Source organism: Nannospalax galili, unplaced genomic scaffold (assembly GCF_000622305.1).
Source record: "Nannospalax galili isolate Female #2095 unplaced genomic scaffold, S.galili_v1.0 scaffold221, whole genome shotgun sequence".
In the NCBI taxonomy this organism is placed as follows: domain Eukaryota; kingdom Metazoa; phylum Chordata; class Mammalia; order Rodentia; family Spalacidae; genus Nannospalax; species Nannospalax galili.
Genome location: NW_008344592.1, coordinates 1,079,235 through 1,089,491, shown reverse-complemented (window position 1 = coordinate 1,089,491; position 10,257 = coordinate 1,079,235). Strand labels below are relative to the sequence as shown.

At 54.0% G+C, this 10,257-nt stretch overlaps 1 protein-coding gene across 4 annotated transcripts in view; it reads right to left on the bottom strand.

Moving 5' to 3' along the window:
- The window catches only part of Dlgap4 (DLG associated protein 4), a 197,692-nt gene extending 187,435 nt beyond the window's left edge, over window positions 1–10,257 (bottom strand). For all 4 annotated transcript variants that reach the window (XM_017800033.2, XM_008840787.3, XM_017800031.2 and 1 more), the window contains exon 1: window positions 10,163–10,257. The gene's annotated coding sequence lies outside the window, so the exon portion shown is untranslated. The remainder of the gene's footprint in view (window positions 1–10,162) is intronic.

Genomic DNA, 10,257 nt, shown 5'->3' with positions numbered 1-10,257 from the left:
AGAGAGAGAGAGAGAGAGAGAGAGAGAGAGAGAGAGAAATCAGCTTCTCTGGTCCTAGGCCTAGACAGGAACAGGCCCTTCTTTCAAGACCCTTATTCTCCCAGAGGAACACCCCTGCCCACCTCATTAGCCTGTGCAGCTGCTCCTTTTGATGGTGAACAGACACACTGACAGATCTGACCCTCAAAGCCTACTGTGCACTAGCACCAAGCTATAGGTGTCCCGTGTCTGTCTTCAGACAGTTTTCGTCATAGTCACCCTTTAGGCCAACCTGCCTAAAATAGTCCTTGACACAAGGGTGTTTGTTGAGTGAGCTTACACCAGCCATAGGATAAGACAGACCCCAGTGTTCCCAGGGCTTAAAGGACAAGAACCAGAAATGAAGCTGGGTGTGGAGGCATAAGCCTCTAATCCCAGCCCTGGGAGAGTGTGGCTGGAGGATCTTTCGTTCCAGGCCAGCCTGAGCTACATGGCAAGTTCAAGGCCAGTCTGAACTACAAAGCAAGACTGACTCAAGAAATCTCAAGAAAGAAGAAAAGGAGAAAGGGGAAGAAGAAATGCATTCCTCTTCTAGGCTTTTATCTATGGCTTTTTCCTAGTTGAAAAGACAGCTCTGAGGTCTGGGTTTGCTTGACAGAAACCAGCCCCCCAGCCTCAAGGCTACAGTACCAGGCCAGGTGAAGCACTGGTCTTTAGTGAAGGATGCTGGTCTCAGAGCTAAGACAGGAGCAGAGAGAGGGCTACAAAGGGACATATTGCCCAGACAGCTGTGTGGCACCTGCCTCGTGACACACCAAGGTGGTCACCCTTTCACCTCCCCCTCACAGCTGCACCTGCATGCACCACTAGGTTCCACAGTGCTTGGGAACCACTCCTGTCTGGGTGCCTACAGAAAGAGGTGATGGAGCACACCAACTGTCTTGCTGAGAGCTCTGGACCTACCCAGGTAGAAGCTGCCAAGTGGTTCCTGAATCAGTTGCCTTGCCAGAGGGTGAGACATAGAAGCAGACCAGGTAAAAGTCTGGGAGGTGTATTGACCAAGGCCTTAAAGATGCTTGAGAAGGGGATGTGGGCTGGGGGAAGGGCCCAAGTTCCTCTGTTACTGAACCCCAGGCCACAAGGGGTCCAGATAGGAGGATGTCTTCCTGCTGGCCTCTGGGAATGGCCCTGTCATTTATCAAACCCAGCCTTGCAAACACTTCCTGGAAATTTCAAGCTAGGATAGGCCATGGTGACGTGACCCCTGTCTACTCACAGGCTGCCGACTGCCTGTGCCCATGCCCTGGCCGGCGTCAGCAGAGGGAGGTACAGAATGGGTCAGCAGAAGTTGGTCAGCTCCAGCCTTGGCCCTGGCAGGTGGGCAGGCAGCCAACACTCCATGCCAGTGCCGGGAAAACTAGCAATGGCCAGCCAGCAGAGTTCTGTGGGCCCGTCCTACTCTGGAGTCATCTCTAGCTCCCTAGTTTCCTTCAGTGAGAAACATCCACAGAGGGACAAGCTTAGAGGCTGAAGGAAGTCAGGCTTTACCCTAGCTCTCTGCAGGACTTTAATAAAGCTTCTCAAATGTCTGGAGCAGACTCAGTGGTGGCCAAGTGCTCCACTGGCTACAGCCAGGACACATTCCCTCAGAGACCCAGTCAACTTCTACCAAGTTTCCAGTCATAGCTGGGCAGATGGTTCACCCCTCAGTGTCCTCATCTGTCAGCAGAAGCAGTCTGCTCTGTGGTAAATAAGACCATGTGGCCCAGCCCTGACAAATTCACACCAAGTCCCTCCTTGCTCTCTTCAGGCTATGATCCACCCCAGGGGTCTGTACAGCCTTCCCAGCATCAAGAAGTAGCCCCAGGTCACCCTCGGGGCAGACCATCTGACCCCAACACTAGCTATGGTGCTCTGCGTGGTAGCAGCGCCTGTCACAGCCAAGAGTTTACATTCATCCGGGAGGTTATATAATGACTGCAGGCCTCCCCAGAGGATCATGGAGTCTGCGGGGCTGGGACCAGCCACTTGCTTACTATGTACACCCAGCATCTGCTCAGGGCAGAGCAGGCACTTGACATGTATTTGCTGAATGAATACTCACAAGAAAGAGACGTAGAGAAGGTTAGCCCTGAGGGATGGCAGGGTCCACATTATCTCTGTCTCAGTGTTAAAAGCATCTGACAGTATACAAAAATCCTGGCCCAAGTGGGGCAATGTCTCTCATACACACCTGACACACATAGTATCCCCCACTGACATAGGGCACAGATATGCACCCCACATATACCACACAGACATCTCCCCACACAACATGTACACCACACATACTATACATACCTCTCCACACACCACACAAATATAACATATACACATACCACACATCTCCCCACACACCATACATATATACCACATACACCTCCTCACATACCATATACTCCATACATACCACACACACACCTCTCCATACACCATTCACATATATACCATATATACATACCACATATACTTCCTCACACCATATACTAGGCATATATTCCACACACACCTCCCCATACAACATGCATACTACTTGTGCTGGATAGCTTTAGTGTCAACTTGACACACCTAGGTAGAGGGAGCCTCAACTGGGGAATTGCCTCCATTGGACTGGCCTGTGGCCATGTCTGTGGGGCATCTTCTTGATTATTGATTGTTGAATGATGTGGGAGGGCCCAGCACTCTGTGGGTGGTGCCACCCAAGGGCAGTTGGGCCTGTGTTGCATAAGAAAGCATGCTGAGCAGGGGCCAGGGGAGCAAGCCACTAAGCAGTGTTCCTCCATGGCCTGTGCTCCATCCAGCTCCTGCCTCCAGGTTCCTGCCCTGAGTTCCTACCTTGGGCTCCCTGATGAACTATGACCCAGGAAATGTAAGCCAAATAAACCCTTTCCTCCCCAAGCTGGTATTGGTTAGAGTATTTTGTCACAACAATGAAGAAACAAACTAGAACACCACTCATACCACGCACCATACATACATACCACATACCTCCCAATACATCATACATATACCATACATACATACCACACACAACTCCACACCATATAAATATTCCACACATACCACACACATACATACCATACATACATGCCATATATCTCCTGACAAACCACACATAAACAAACCACACATATATACTACATACACCACAGATATATATAATATGCATACTACATATGCCTCCCCACACACCACATACATGTTCTACACAAACCTTCCACCCTCCAGACACAGGTATCACACACACACACACACACACACACACACACATAACACACATAGTAACTATACATATACCACACACTTACACAGACCACACACACACACACACACACACACACACACACACACACACACGGAGATGGGAAGGACCCAGGCAGTCCCTCCTCCCCATCCACAATGCACTCTCCCAGAGTGCCTGGCAGGCCAACTGAAGGAAGGTGAGACCCACACACAGGCCAAGGTGGGTCTGGCCCAGGGCTGGCCAGGACCTCCAGGCCACCCAGGGCTATTCTACCTCTGTCATTCCACACTGCCCTGAAAGGCCTCAAGTGCCCAGTCCTCTAGGAATCCCTCACCTCAGCGGTGGCATGTCCCCAGCATGAGATGATGACTTCCTCACCTGCTACCTCACATCTGCTCCAGAGCTGGAGGTCAACAGAGCTCAGAAAATCCTCATAGTGCCAGTGGGACCTGGAGATGGCGGGGGGGGGGCATGCCATCCTCAACTCCCAAAAAACAGAGGGGAAACTGAAACCAGAGAGGACACAGAGGCTCACAGTCAGTCACTAGCTGGCCTCTTGCTGAGGCTCAGCCTGGACTCTTGTACACACACCTGGGTTCAAATTCTATTTCTCCATCCACTAGCTGTGCAGTCCCAGTTTCCTCAGATACTAAACAGAGATGAGTGCAGCACCCTGTTCCCTCAACGTGGGCTACACATATAGAAAACACTAGTGGCAGAGGGCCTGGAAGCCATCTCCACCCCAGTCAGGCTGCAGGCAGGTAGCCCTGAGAGTGATCATTACAGAGCTGCAGGACCCAGAGCCCAGCCCCCCACAACACATACTGTTCAGCAAAGGAGGACACTGGAGCCCAGGGACCAGCAAGGCCCTGGCACTCTGAGCCTCCAGCAAGCTCCAGCCCCCCGGGGATCTGGCAGAGCTAAGGATGCTGGGCTTGGTGGCAGCCGGGGGAGGCAAGCAGGCAGGCAGCTGGGGTGCTGGGGTGGTAGGAAGAACCTTTCCCTTGTTTTTAGCAAACCTGATCCCCGTTTCCAAGCTGTGCTCCAGTCCCCAGCCACGTCACCATTGCAGCACCCAGTCAGCCTACAGTGGGTGGGAGGAAAGGCACCCTCCCTCTGGCAGGGACTGGGGGACAGGGGGTTGTGGGGAAGCCAGGCAGCTGTCAGGATGAGGACACACCACAAGGGCTCCTGACACCTCCCAGAGGGAAGTCCAGCTCAGTTTATCCCTGCAGTTCCAGAGAGCTGAAAAGCCTCAGAGGACTTCTGCATCCTCTAAAAGAGATGGAGCTCAGAGAGGTACAGACCCTCAGCCAGGAGACAAAGCAGAAATAACTCTCCAGTCCTCCTACAGTCTCTCAAATGGCCAGCACAGTCCTGACAGTTTCCAAGAAAAAGCCTCTGCAACCCACCAAGGGTCTGTCATCTCTCACTGTAGAGAGAAAAATGTCTGAACCTTGAGGTGAAGTGCACACTGCCCCCCAATCAGGATGATCTCCGGATCCCATCTGGGGTCCCTGCAGTCCCAGGTACACGAGAGGCACTTAATTTGTGCCTCAGGGTGTCTGTCCCACTTCTACATCATTAGATAGACTCTGACCCCATCCTGGGTTTTCTCACAATGACCCCTAGAGCACCAAGCGTCCTTGTGACAGTGTGTAAAGCCAGCTACTAGGGATGGGTCACTGCACCCTGCAACTGTCTCCTCCTGCACTGTATTTCAGAAGGAGGCTACTCTTCACTGATAGGTCCCAGGGACCAAACATCTTATTTCCTCTCCTCAGTCAGCTGGTAGTTGTAGCCACTTATCATCCATGTCATCCCCCTACACCTCCAGAAAGTCTGAAGGATGGGTCACAGTCCTCCCCTAGTAACCCCCGTGGTATAAAGCCATGGTGACCATGGCATTCAGAGCTCAGATAGGCCCTACAGTGGGCCTGGGAGGCATGGCTACTGATGGTGGCCCTTGAATTCTAGGAGTGCTTTGAGGTGGCTTGCCCACACTAGGGTGGGCCCCACATCCAGTGTATATGACCAGATTCCCCAGAGCTAGGAATGGGGCCTGCTACAGTTGATCCCCACAAGACTCATACCCCACCACCATCACTTGCTGTTGAACAAATGGGAACTTCAGGATCCCCAGATGATGGGGCTGAAATGAGACTCTAAACTCACTGACTTGGATCCAAACCTTGGCACCAGCTGTGTGGCCTTGGACCACTTACTACAGTGCTCTGTGCCCAGCTTCCTCATGGGTAAAAATGGGACTAATAACAACAGGGTGTGGGAGAGACTGAAGCAGATATAAGGTGCTTGGAATCACTGCTCAATAAAATAGACAACAGCAGCACCATACTTAGTCTTAGAAGATGGTCAATGACACTTTGTCAAGTGGATGGATTTAGAAAAAAACTGTCAGCTCCAAATAACAGCTGCTATTATTATTATCATCATCAACATCAGCAGGAATCCCCAAGCCTGGTTTTGCAACCAGCCCTAGTGAGGGGTGTAGCAAAATTCTCCAAACAAAATGTGCTTCCATTCATTTTGGGTTTTTGAAAAGGCCACGTCAGACAGCTCGGCGGGGAGGAGGCGTTGCGAAACCCAGCACAGAAGGATCCGGGCTGATCCTAGGCTCAGGAAGTGATGTGCCATCCACTGGAGAGAGGCCCTGACATGATGGCCACCTCCTAGGGTCCGGTAACTAGGGTTTCTGGCCTGTGGGTCCACCCTCCAGCCTCTGAGTAACCTTGGACAGCCCTTGAACCTCAGTTTCTTCATCTGTCAAACACATCTCCTCATTCCTACCCTAAGGGATGGTTAGAAAATGTGGGGATTAAATGTGGCCTGCAAATTGTAGAGTGCTGAATGTACCCTAAAGGCTTCAGTTTTGGCCTAGAGTCACAGAGCCAAACAAAACTGGCAACACTTTCCCAGAGGCCACAACAAAAGTAGTCATGTGAGGGTTGGAGAGATGGCTCAGCAGTTAAGAGCAGTGGTTGTTCTTGCAGATAACTGAGTTCGAATGCCTGCACCCAGATGGCAGCTAACTACAGTTCCAGTAGATCCAACGCCCTCTTCTGACCTCCAAGGGCACTGCACATACATCCAGGCATAACACTCATACACACAAAATGAACATAAAAAATAAAGTAGTCATGTGAGGCTCAAAGACCCACCCACAAGTACCCAAGGAAGCAAGGACACACTTATCTTTGGAGCCCCACACCCCCACACTAAGGCTCCTCCTCAGTGACAGCCTTTCTTAAAAGGTGTCCAGTGAGAGTTCATATAACAGGATGGGCTCTACCCAAGCCAGCCCCTGCCACCTCTTTAGTGGCCAGAAGAAAACTACTGAGTCCTAGCACTCCACATACCACACCCCTGGGCTCATACACACACAGTCCTCCAACCTCATCAGAGCAAAACAGGCCCTGTCCTATGACATCCCCCTGGTGCCACAGAAGTAGGGCTTTCACAACCTCCTCTCATGACTGTGAGAGTCCACACTCCACACAGTGGAAGGCGGCAGGTTCTTGAGCTCATCAAGCCTAAGGCTGGAGGTATAGTAAAAGGACATACTTGCATTAAGATACAAGGCGAGTGAGCAGTAGGGTCCTGGCCACCCAACCAAGACAACACACTGTCCACCTTCAAGACCAATGTCCCTGAGGCCCACTCAGGAAAGCTACCTCTCTTATCAGGGTACTTGTCCCTAAGTTCACCCAGTTGCCTTCCTGTCATTATGAATGCCTATGAGGTCCTCAGCCAGCAGGATCCTGTTCTTCCATTCCCTATCCACCCAAGTCCCTGAGGCCTCCAAACCCAGATCAAGCGCGTATCCACTGGGATGTGCTTCCAGCACCACATAACGCTGGTCCTTGGTATAGGAAGGGCTGTGCTTTATAGAGCAGGTCTCAACTGGCTTGATTCTATGTTCCTCAGCCTAGCACAGTGAAGCAGTAAATATTAGTGGCCCTAAGAAGGAATGGGGGACAAGGAACTGGAGGGACAAGCCAAGCCAGAAGCCTGTGAGTGCAAACAAGGGGTGACTAGGTAGGCAGTTGATATAGACACGTGAATGGATGCAGAAACAGGTGCCTGACATGTAGGGGCACGCACATGGGCCTACCCCAAGCATGGCCTTGACCTCTGCCAGAGCCTCTGGGCTCCCTCGGACATACTGGAATCTCAGAGGCCACAATCCTGTAACTCCTACATGTGTACCAAATGCCTCTGGGTATGCAGAGCCAGCTGGAGGCAGGAACACACAGGGACAGTTATATGGGCGACTGGGCCTGTCCAAGTCTCCACCATGCCCGCCATCCAGCCCTCTACTCAGAATGGTCCAGTTCACACTCACCCACTCATTCAAACCATGGAAAAGGGCTGAGTTCTCCCAGCCAGCCAAGACCAGTCCTCAGGACAGGGAGACTGGCATGAAGGTATGATCCTGCCTCTCTCACATCAATCACACCAAGACATGTGCAATACAGAACTGTGAGGGAGGTAGTATAACGGTAGAGGTCTTGGGGCTGTGGAGCTGTTGACAGGGACAAAGCGTGGCCTGGCCATCAAGGAAGGTTTACTTCTGGAAGTAACACTTAGGTTGAAACCTAACCCATAAACAGTAAATAGGAAAAAGGGGAGAGGGTGTCAGGCAGGGGACCCAGCATGTTCAAAGACCCTGAGGCTGGAGGGAACCTGAATGAGGCCTGTTCCAGGAACTGAAAGCAGGCCAGGGAGACCAGAGCCAAAGTGAGAGGGGGTGAGGAAGAAGACACAGCTCTAGAGGTAGCTGCCTGCTGTGGGAAGGAGGCTGGACTTTCTCCTGAGAGTTGTGGGCATTTATTGACTACCAACTATGTGCTTTCTAAAAAAAGAAAATCTGAATTCAGATTTTATTCATTCACATTTCAGAATTCTTAAATGGAAATGTTTTAAGTGCACTGGAGTCCGAGAATGCTATTTTTAAATGCTTTTTTTTCAAAATGAATGTATCTCCATCAATCACAGCTGTATGGGAGGATACAGATCACCTGCTCCCTATCACATAAAGTGCTCTGGACACCATCCCTCAGTTTGTAGATACACTGGCATTTATGAAGCCAGCAGCCTATGTGCTGCACAAAACTCTTAACAAGATGCCAGTGGGTGCCCCTGATCCACTAGATACGCCACTGAGTCCTCTGGAAGCTCCAAAGTACACGTTCCATCCTCAGCTCCCAAGTACTGCGCAGCCTTCCTTCAAAACACCAAGCTCAGCTGCCAAGCAGCCTAGCACCCGCTGGGGGCACAGCCCTCAAACCTGCAGCTCATCAGGCTGACACCAGCAGGATGCTTCCTGGGTTCCTAACTCAGTCAGCCATCAGGCCACATCTACCCCACACTTTCTTCAGTCTGGGCCCTGCCCACCTCCCCAGGCTCCCAGCCCTGCCCTACCTAGCCTAACTGGATGAGGGTTCCATGAACACCACTCAAGGCACACCAGCCAATCCCCAACTCCAGGAGGACCTAGGGGCCTCATCCCACCCCTCTGCCCCTAGACAGCACACACGCCTGGCCCATGTGCACAGCCAGTGTTTTCAGAAGCTACAGGGAACATGCTCAGAGCTGCTTGTTAAGCGGCCAGCTCTGGGGCCGCTAACACTCCCCTCCACCACCAGCTCTGTGGCCCCACCCAGTCCGGCTGCCCTCAACAGTCTCACTCGGGCCCCTTGAGCCACACTTGGACCAGGCAGCCCACAGTTCCTTGTAGTACTGTAGTGGGAATATAAGGGAGAGGTGGCCACCTGAGGAGGGACAGAATTCTACAGACTGCTCCAAAAGGTACCCTGACATGGTCCTGTGCAACCGCTTCCCATCACCTCTATGCTTGCAGAAAACAGTGCCCTCCTCCAGGTGAAGGCACAGAAGCCCAGGGACCCGGAACCCTCCCCCACCGCGCAGGAGGTGCCACGGGTAGAAGCGGGCAGTCCAGCCTCCTTAGGACTGGGGACTGCGGCCCCCTCCCCCTTTGTCATCCCTACTTTGAAGCAGGTGGAGGTGCTGGGAACCCTCCCCCCATCAGCACGGCCGTCCAAGCTTGGGGCTCCCCATCCTTGGGGCACCTCCATCCCTGACAACTGGCCTTCACCAACCCACCACCCCTCCCCCATTTCATTTTTTTCACCCACAACATCAACAGTCTGTGACAGTCCCTCTCCGCAACACAGGCAGCGTGGAGGAACGCGAGAAAGGAGATGGATGGAGGGCTGGAAGGGGAATTCGAGTCAGTAGGCTCGGCCCAAAGAGGCCCGGGGGCCATCACTTGCCCAGGAAGCACATGTCCCATTCTAGCAGGCCCAGCACATCTGGACCCAGCTGGCCTCCGCAGCCACCTGGTCCACCCTCCAGCTCCGCACGCGAACCCCCTTTCCCGCGGGGCGTCGCACGTGGGGGCCTCCGGTGGCCATGTGAGCGCCCCCCCCCAGTCAAGGTGCCAGGGTCGCCCAACCCCTCCCCGGCCCGCGAGCGCGCGTGGGGCGATGCGGCGCGGGGTCGCCCGCCCCTTCCCGGGATGCCGGGTCCCTGGGAGAGCCCGGGAAGGGGGCGCGGGCGCAGGCGGGCTGAAGGCAGGGGTGCTGCAGCCCGGGAGGATGCCGCCCCCCCCGCCCCCGCCGCCTGCTGATGGAGGGCCCGGAAGGGGCTCCTGCGCCCCAGCAGCGCGGGCAGGGGAAGGGCCGGGAGGAGCCGAGGGTCCGGCCCGGGTTGGCTCCAGGCCCGTCGGAGGGTCCAGGACACCCGGCCGGGTTCCCAGGCGCTGCGCCGCCGCCGGGCTCCGGTCTGTCCTGGGGTCCGCCCGGACCGGGGTCTAGCCTCGGATGCGGGTCTAGCCCCGCGCCACCCCCGCGCGCTCACCTGCGCCGGACGCTCGGCCGCCTCGGCCCGCTTGGCCTCCGTGCTGCGCCGCCGACCGCTCAGCTCGCTCGCAGCTCCGCCTAGGCCCCGGCCCG